Below are 11076 nucleotides of genomic sequence, written 5' to 3'. Positions count from 1 at the left end.
TTGTTCCAAATCAAACACGTGTGGAATCCGAATGACAATGTGAGATTCAGTTCAATTATTATATATAAACTTGATCCGAAATTAAAAAATAAGACCACTAAACTACTGAGTAGGCTCACCACACGCCAAGTCAAATTCAACTAGCCCGTTAATTTCTGTTATTTTACATACCCGTCACAAAAGCTAATAATATTTTCAATGTAATTTTTTCTAAACTCATCATAAATGTACACCGATAACAAGTTGTAATGTACAAATTATTAATTAATATTTTTGATGGACTTATCAAAAAATGTGACTGATATATACCACTCCATCAAAAATGCTTTAGAAATCCAAGTTTATCAATTATAAAGTCAAGGGAAATTGACTTAAAAAAGTCACTTGTGAAATACAAATTTACGGATTGAACAAGTCAACAAGACGTATAATGAGTTAATTTTAAGATTCAACTTTATCATAATTATTATAGAACCAAATTAAATTTAATTAAAGTTTTTCAAAAAATTTAAAACATCATTTCTGCTATTTTGAGATAATTTCATGATTCAACTTTAATGAATTAAAGTTATAGATGCATACTATAAGCCATTTAGACATTATATTTTTAGTTACTCCTGTTAGTCAGTTTAAGAATCATTAACTATATTCGAGCAAAATCAAAGACGGAAGAGATAAACACGATGAATCAAACATAAATCCATATCACTATATATAAAGGTTGTACTTACAAGATTGATTTAAATGGATAAACATCGGTTGGCCAGGGGAGATCGAGCATGATCTCCCCTATACATAGGATCGCCAAAACGCCCAATTAGGGTTTAGACTCTTATATCTTAACCTTAAAGAACGCATTTAACTGATATATATATATATATATATATATATATATATATATATATATATATATATATATATATATATATATATATATATATATATATATATATATATATATATATATATATATGAAAACTAAACATTAACGCTAATGGACCTCATACACACGAATGAGCTGCTAGACATTATGGCCCAACATTTACATATGCTCCTATAACTAATCAGTTTCACGCGTGTACATCAACTAGGTGTACAATGTAATAATGAACGTTATTCGCCCAGCTTTGGCCGTACAAATATGCATTAAGAACTCTGAAGTATAATAATAATAATAATAATATATATATATATATATATATATATATATATATATATATATATATATATATATATATATATATCATAAAGTTATTGTTGACATGTCAGTATCTAATTAAAAGTTATATATATATATATATATATATATATATATATATATATATATATATATATATATATATATATATATATAGTTGAAAAAATAAACATATAATGCATATAAAACATCTTACTTACCACGGAGTACTCCAATATTTAAGGAAAAGAGAAAATTCAAGTTGATTGAAATATATTTTTTATATTATACTCCCTATATAATTAATAATATATAATTATAATTATAGATATAGATATAATTTTATATATATAACCTAATCATAAATATGATTATGAATCAAATTAGCTAAATCAAATTAATTTTCTTTAATTACACCATAGATATAATTATATTTATTTACTTGAAACAACTCACCATTATGAATGTATTACTAATTACGAAAAGTCACTATACAACATCGTCACTTTTGTTTGAGAACTCATCATCTTAGTGATTTACTTGAGTTTAAATTTATTGGTTTAATCAATTTGGATATTAATCATGATGTTTTTAAAATTCGGTAAACGTTATTTAAATATCGAATTATTCGATACTATTACACGTATATTTTTCCGCTCATTAACAGCAACGCGACGCAACTTTGTGTGGGCCATTATTCAGATCTATCTTTATTAAAATTATTAAAATAAGTATGTAACATTATTTACTATTTATAACAACTAAGTGTAAGATGGTCATGATAAGAATATGAGGAGTGAGGGTCTTTTTAATAGGATTTCATTACTTTGCACTTTGTGAGATTTTGTGTTATCATATATGTTTGCTAAATTGTGTACAAAAATTGGTAATAGCTTAATTGTTGGTGTTTTACTTACGAACTTTTTATCAGTCATATTTAGGGAGAATTTACTTATTGAAACTTTAAAAATGATGAAAAACTTCATTGGCAAATCACCATTCGGCCTCATCAGGAACTGGTTATCCAAACACTTATGAATATCAAAATATTGAAACGTGAGACAAATCGTGTAACGCACGGGACTTTGCCCACTAGTATATTATAATATTTTCCTTCCCATCATTATTCTCTCCTTTCAATTACTTCCCATCTCTTTCCATTTAAAAAAAAACACGAAAACACAACGTTAGTTAATTAGTATGCGTAGTCTTAACCTATTGATGGTGTGTTGTCGATTGAATTGTCATCGTCTTTTGAGATAACTGGTGATGTTGAAGAAGGAATGGAACAGACGGGCTCAAAAATCTACCATATTAGTTAGAGAACCAAGTAAGTTTTAATGGCTTTATTTAACAATTATGCAACACATGTGCTCGAAAATTTACCGTATCACATTTTGTTGACACGTTTCTATCTATAGGTCACAACAATAATAGTTTAGTAAACTCAATTAATTTGTTGACATGTTTCTATCTATAGGTCACAACAATAATAGTTTGGTAAACTCAATTAATTTTGCACGGTTATTTTACCTACCCATAAAACGCACAGACTCTAAAACCTAGTATATAATATATATATATATATATATATATATATATATATATATATATATATATATATATATATATATATATATATATATATATATATATATATATATATATATATATGGTGTCACATTATATTGTTACACGTGAACATACATCATTAGATTAAAATTATTATATTTGTTTAGTAAATGATGCAAAAATTTTATTATAATAAGAATCTCACGTAATAATCAACAAACCACATATAATTATATTTTATTGCACCACATATGTGAAAATCTACATATTGATATGCTACTATAATCATATCATATATCTCTACCTTGGATAAAGCACAATGTTTACTGCCGACGTGGCAGCCTGATAATGATTCTGTTTAAATAATGCCACGTGTTAATCCATGGCTTAATCGAGATTAATATCCGCTTAATATATTATTTCAATTTTACGGGTTTTCCACCATTTTTTAGAGTTTCAATTCACAGCCAAAACCGTCTCCTCCTCTCTCATTATCATCAATTCGCAACTCATATCCACCAATTCTTAATTAGGGTTTCACAATTCGGAACTCAGATCCACTGATTCTTAATTACGGTTTTGAATCGTTTTAGATGAATGATCGTTACACCTTTATTACTCTGACCATCACTATCAAGCCGTTCAATCAGTTCTCTCTCAATTCCCACCAAAGTTGTTGTCGTTGCTGGTGGCTTTGACGGTACACAAGGAACCTAAGTCGCTAATTTGTGTACTTCACGTGACTTTTGAGTTCTGGATATAGTCTTGAAACAACCAGAATATATTATTATAACATATGCTCTTTACTATGATCCTCAGGCGAAGATGTAAGAATTGGTCGATTGAAATAGATTTCAGTAAACGGGAATACATGTATATCATTTACAGATTCCACTTCAATTGTTTACTTTGTTCTATTCTCTATTAGGGTTCATATGAAAATTATTTGATGATTATTCGGTGAACCTTATCATCATGATTATTCGGTTGATTAAAATAGATTTCAATAAATGAAAATATAGGTATGTCATTTACAGATTCAATTGTTTACTTTGTTTTATTCTGTATTAGGGTTCATATGGAAATTGTTTGATGATTATTCGGTGAACCTTATCATCATGATTAATTGAAATTGCGATTGGTAAGTCGCTGATTTTACGTATTGTAATTTCTATCTACTTGATTGATAGAAATTCTGTTGCTTTGCTTTAGTGTTTTGTGAATATATATAGGGTTTTAATTTATGTAATAAATGATTTAATTCTATAAATTCACACGTCAAACTGATTTACTATTTCAATTTTAGTAATAAAGTTATTACTGATTGATATTAATATTAATAATTGATACAAAATAAATTATTCCCTATTTTTTAAGATTGGTTAACGAAAAGGAATTGATTTTAGAATTTTAAGAGGTTTAAAATGAAATGTAAACTGAAAATGGGCGAGTTTTGTAGTGACCCGAACTTTTCCATGTTTATATATATTAATTGAGATTGATATTTACATGATTAAATGTTTCCAACATGTTAAGCAATCAAACTTGTTAAGACTTGATTAATTGAAATATGTTTCATATAGACAATTGACCACCCAAGTTGACCGGTGATTCACGAACGTTAAAACTTGTAAAAACTATATGATGACATATATATGGATATATATATAGTTAACATGATACTATGATAAGTAAACATATCATTAAGTATATTAACATTGAACTACATATGTAAAAACAAGACTACTAACTTAATGATTTTTAAACGAGACATATATGTAACGATTATCGTTGTAAAGACATTTAATGTATATATATCATATTAAGAGATATTCATACATGATAATATCATGATAATATAATAATTTAAAATCTCATTTGATATTATAAACATTGGGTTAACAACATTTAACAAGATCGTTAACCTAAAGGTTTCAAAACAACACTTACATGTAACGACTAACGATGACTTAACGACTCAGTTAAAATGTAAATACATGTAGTGTTTTAATATGTATTTATATACATTTGAAAGACTTCAATACACTTATCAAAATACTTCTACTTAACAAAAATGCTTACAATTACATCCTCGTTCAGTTTCATCAACAATTCTACTCGTATGCACCCGTATTCGTACTCATATAATACACAGCTTTTAGATGTATGTACTATTGGTATATACACTCCAATGATCAGCTCTTAGCAGCCCATGTGAGTCACCTAACACATGTGGGAACCATCATTTGGCAACTAGCATGAAATATCTCATAAAATTACAAAAATATGAGTAATCATTCATGACTTATTTACATGAAAACAAAATTACATATCCTTTATATCTAATCCATACACCAACGACCAAAAACACCTACAAACACTTTCATTCTTCAATTTTCTTCATCTAATTGATCTCTCTCAAGTTCTATCTTCAAGTTCTAAGTGTTCTTCATAAATTCCAAAAGTTCTAGTTTCATAAAATCAAGAATACTTTCAAGTTTGCTAGCTCACTTCCAATCTTGTAAGGTGATCATCCAACCTCAAGAAATCTTTGTTTCTTACAGTAGGTTATCATTCTAATACAAGGTAATAATCATATTCAAACTTTGGTTCAATTTCTATAACTATAACAATCTTATTTCAAGTGATGATCTTACTTGAACTTGTTTTCGTGTCATGATTCTGCTTCAAGAACTTCGAGCCATCCAAGGATCCATTGAAGCTAGATCCATTTTTCTCTTTTCCAGTAGGTTTATCCAAGGAACTTAAGGTAGTAATGATGTTCATAACATCATTCGATTCATACATATAAAGCTATCTTATTCGAAGGTTTAAACTTGTAATCACTAGAACATAGTTTTGTTAATTCTAAACTTGTTCGCAAACAAAAGTTAATCCTTCTAACTTGACTTTTAAAATCAACTAAACACATGTTCTATATCTATATGATATGCTAACTTAATGATTTAAAACCTGGAAACACGAAAAACACCGTAAAACCGGATTTACGCCGTCGTAGTAACACCGCGGGCTGTTTTGGGTTAGTTAATTAAAAACTATGATAAACTTTGATTTTAAAGTTGTTATTCTGAGAAAATGATTTTTATTATGAACATGAAACTATATCCAAAAATTATGATTAAACTCAAAGTGGAAGTATGTTTTCTAAAATGGTCATCTAGACGTCGTTCTTTCGACTGAAATGACTACCTTTACAAAAACGACTTGTAACTTATTTTTCCGACTATAAACCTATACTTTTCTGTTTAGATTCATAAAATAGAGTTCAATATGAAACCATAGCAATTTGATTCACTCAAAACGGATTTAAAATGAAGAAGTTATGGGTAAAACAAGATTGGATAATTTTTCTCATTTTAGCTACGTGAAAATTGGCAACAAATCTATTCCAACCATAACTTAATCAACTTATATTGTATATTATGTAATCTTGAGATACCATAGACAAGTATACAATGTTTCGACCTATCATGTCAACACATCTATATATATTTCGAAGCAACCATAGACACTCTATATGTGAATGTTGGAGTTAGCTATACAGGGTTGAGGTTGATTCCAAAATATATATAGTTTGAGTTGTGATCAATACTGAGATACGTATACACTGGGTCGTGGATTGATTCAAGATAATATTTATCGATTTATTTCTGTACATCTAATTGTGGACAACTAGTTGTAGGTTACTAACGAGGACAGCTGACTTAATAAACTTAAAACATCGAAATATATTAAAAGTGTTGTAAATATATTTTGAACATACTTTGATATATATGTATATATTGTTATAGGTTCGTGAATCAACCAGTGGCCAAGTCTTACTTCTCGACGAAGTAAAAATCTGTGAAAGTGAGTTATAGTCCCACTTTTAAAATCTAATATTTTTGGGATGAGAATACATGCAGGTTTTATAAATGATTTACAAAATAGACACAAGTACGTGAAACTACATTCTATGGTTGAATTATCGAAATCGAATATGCCCCTTTTTATTAAGTCTGGTAATCTAAGAATTAGGGAACAGACACCCTAATTGACGCGAATCCTAAAGATAGATCTATTGGGCTTAACAAACCCCATCCAAAGTACCGGATGCTTTAGTACTTCGAAATTTATATCATATCCGAAGGGTGTCCCGGAATGATGGGGATATTCTTATATATGCATCTTGTTAATGTCGGTTACCAGGTGTTCACCATATGAATGATTTTTATCTCTAAGTATGGGATGTGTATTGAAATATGAAATCTTGTGGTCTATTATTATGATTTGATATATATAGGTTAAACCTATAACTCACCAACATTTTTGTTGACGTTTTAAGCATGTTTATTCTCAGGTGATTATTAAGAGCTTCCGCTGTCGCATACTTAAATAAGGACGAGATTTGGAGTCCATGCTTGTATGATATTGTGTAAAAACTGCATTCAAGAAACTTATTTTGTTGTAACATATTTGTATTGTAAACCATTATGTAATGGTCGTGTGTAAACAGGATATTTTAGATTATCATTATTTGATAATCTACGTAAAGCTTTTTAAACCTTTATTGATGAAATAAAGGTTATGGTTTGTTTTAAAAATGAATGCAGTCTTTGAAAAACGTCTCATATAGAGGTCAAAACCTCGCAACGAAATCAATTAATATGGAACGTTTTTTATCAATAAGAACGGGACATTTCAGTTGGTATCCGAGCGTTGGTCTTAGAGAACCAGAATTTTGCATTAGTGTGTCTTATCGAGTTTGTTAGGATGCATTAGTGAGTCTGGACTTCGACCGTGTTTACTTGAAAAATGATTGCTTAACAAATTTTGTTGGAAACTATATATTTTTAACATGTGAATATTATGTGATATATTAATCTCTTAACGCGTTTGATATTATGTGATAGATGTCTACCTCTAGAACAAGTCCCATTGACTCACCTAATAATAATGAAGAGTCAAATGTAAATTGGAATGATTCGTGGACTGATTCACAAGTTCCCGAAGAGGAACCGGAAGAAGAGTCGGAACCGGAAGAAGAATCAGAACCGGAAGAGGAGGAACCGGATGAAGAAATAGAACCGGTGGGGGAAATAATAAAACGGTTAAGTAAAAGAAAATCCTCAACCAACCGACCAAGGTTAATTATGGTCAATGGTGTTTCCACCAAGGAAGCAAAATATTGGGAGGATTACCAATTCTCCGATGAATCGGATTCCGACGAGAATTCCGATGATGTTATAGAAATTACCCCAACTGAATTTAAAAAGGCAAAAGAAAATAATAAGGGAAAGGGCATAAAAATAGAGAAATCTAATTCCAACCCCGATGAACTTTATATGTATCGTCAACCCCCGAAGTCCTTAAGTTGTAACAATGACCCGGGAACCTCTAAACCACCAGGTTTTTCTAAACCAATGTGGAAAATTACGGCTCGTATTAGGGGAACATCATATATCCCTAGAAACCTGGCAAAATGAACCAAAACCGAAGAAGAAGAAACGAGCGAGTCGGAATAAGATAGTTGTATTCGTGTGGTGTAATATATGTAATATAGTGTGCTTATGCTTTATGATATATGTAAAAATTGCTTGTATTAATAAGTATTTTTTTATGAATCTAACTCTTGTCTATTTTACAGTTTAAAAACACAAAATGGATAGACAACCCAATATTTTAAGAGACCTACCCGGAGACATGATTGATGAAATCTTGTCTAGAGTCGGTCAGAATTCCTCGGCACAACTATTTAAGGTGAGATCAGTTTGTAAGACATTCGAAGAACGTTCCAAGAATGTCTTGGTTTATAAGAGACTTTCGTTTGAAAGATGGGGGATATCACATTGGGAAACCCATAAGTTACGATGTGTTTACTTTGACGCATATATTGCGGGGAACCCAAATGCTATTTTACGCAACGGGTTAAGAAATTATTTTGACTCAATATATCCGAATATTGGACTTCGTGATTTAGAAAAAGCGGCTAACATGCAACATAAAGAAGCATGTTATGCTTACGGATTAGTAATGTTCGCTTCTCACCAAAGTGAGAACAAGAACATCGGGCTACAACTATTAAACAAAATGTTTCCACAAGTGACGGAGTCGGTAATTGGGGTAAGAAATGAGGTTTTTAGATTGTTACGGGACTGTTGGACATTACGTAACCCTCGTCCTTTTGACGACGTTACAACACGCTGTCTTATCAACGGCCATAACGGTTATGTTGCACAAGACCAAGGATGGGAAGTAGTCCTAGTAAAACCAGAATGCATGACTTGTTTCTGGACGTATGAATTACGTGTCTTTATTGCCTTTGCTGAACGACTTGTGTACTAGCTAGAATTATCTTCACAACTATCTTGTATCAAATTTATTGTGTGCTATATTTCATGCTTTATGTAAAATAAGCGGTATTGTAAGTTTGTAAAATATTGTATAAAAGTTTGAACGCGAAATATTATTATAATCAGTTTTTCATATAGAATTGTAGTAGTTGAATTGTATATTAGCTACTAAGTATGAACTTAACGGGTAGGTACTACCCGAATTTAAACTTATAAAACGTTAATATGAAGAAAAAGCTTTTATAAATGAGTTCATATTATGCTACGAAATACTATTAACTACTCTTAATATTCTGTATGATTAACTTGTTCCATTTAACTATTTTGAAGGAAATGGCACCGACTACTCGACACACCGTGAATATGAATGAAGAGGAATTCCGTACTTTTCTAGCTTCAAACATAGCCGCAGTACAGGCTGCGCTACATACCAACAATAACCTTGGATCTAGCAGTACAGGAAATCGTGTAGGATGCACCTACAAAGAATTCACTGCCTGCAAACCTTTGGAATTTGATGGAACCGAAGGACTGATCGGATTGAAACGGTGGACCGAGAAGGTCGAATCGGTGTTTGCCATAAGTAAGTGTACTGAAGAGGACAAAGTAAAGTACGCTACGCATACCTTCACAGGTTCTGCGTTAACATGGTGGAATACCTATCTAGAGCAAGTGGGACAAGACGATGCGTACACACTACCGTGGTCAGCATTCAAGCACTTGATGAACGAGAAGTACTGTCCCAGAACCGAGGTCAATAAGCTCAAGACAGAACTTAGAGGGTTACGAACCCAAGGATTTGATATTACCACGTACGAAAGACGATTCACAGAATTGTGCCTATTGTGTCCGGGAGCATTCGAAGATGAGGAAGAGAAGATCGACGCGTTTGTGAAAGGATTACCGGAAAGAATCCAAGAAGATATAAGTTCACACGAGCCCGCCTCCATACAACAGGCATGTAGAATGGCTCACAAACTAGTGAACCAGATTGAAGAAAGAATTAAAGAACAGACTGCTGAAGAGACCAATGTGAAGCAAGTCAAAAGAAAGTGGGAGGAAAACGGTGATAAGAATCACCAATACAACAACAACAGCAATTACAACAATAATCGCAACAATTATCCCAACAATCGCAACATCAATCGCAACTACAACAAACGGCCCAACAACAACAACAACAACAACAATAGCAACTACAACAATCATCCCAACAACAATAATAACCGCAACAACAACAACAATCAGAAGCAGCTATGCCAAAGGTGTGAAAAGAATCACTCGGGGTTCTGCACCAAATTTTGCAACAAGTGTAAAAGAAATGGTCATAGCGCGGCGAAGTGTGAGGTCTACGGACCAGGGGTTAATAGAACGAAAGGAACAAATGGTGTCGGAACGAGTAATGGCGGAGCAAGTAGTGTCGGAGCAAGTTATGCCAATGTAGTTTGTTATAAATGTGGAAAACCGGGCCACATTATTAGAAATTGCCCGAACCAGGAGAACACGAATGGACAAGGCCGTGGAAGAGTTTTCAATATTAATGCGGCAGAGGCACATGAAGACCCGGAGCTTGTTACGGGTACGTTTCTTATTGACAATAAATCTGCTTACGTTTTATTTGATTCGGGTGCGGATAGAAGCTATATGAGTAGAGATTTTTGTGCTAAATTAAGTTGTCCATTGACGCCTTTGGATAGTAAATTTTTACTCGAATTAGCAAATGGTAAATTAATTTCAGCAGATAATATATGTCGGAATCGAGAAATTAAACTGGTTAGCGAAACATTTAAGATTGATTTGATACCAGTAGAGTTAGGGAGTTTTGATGTGATAATCGGTATGGACTGGTTGAAAGAAGTGAAAGCGGAGATCGTTTGTTACAAAAATGCAATTCGCATTATACGAGAAAAAGGAAAACCCTTAATGGTGTACGGAGAAAAGGGCAACACGAAGCTACATCTTATTAGTAATTTG

Source organism: Rutidosis leptorrhynchoides, chromosome 3 (genome assembly GCF_046630445.1).
Source record: "Rutidosis leptorrhynchoides isolate AG116_Rl617_1_P2 chromosome 3, CSIRO_AGI_Rlap_v1, whole genome shotgun sequence".
NCBI classification, from domain to species: Eukaryota; Viridiplantae; Streptophyta; class Magnoliopsida; order Asterales; family Asteraceae; genus Rutidosis; species Rutidosis leptorrhynchoides.
Note: the sequence above shows the minus strand (reverse complement) of the source record.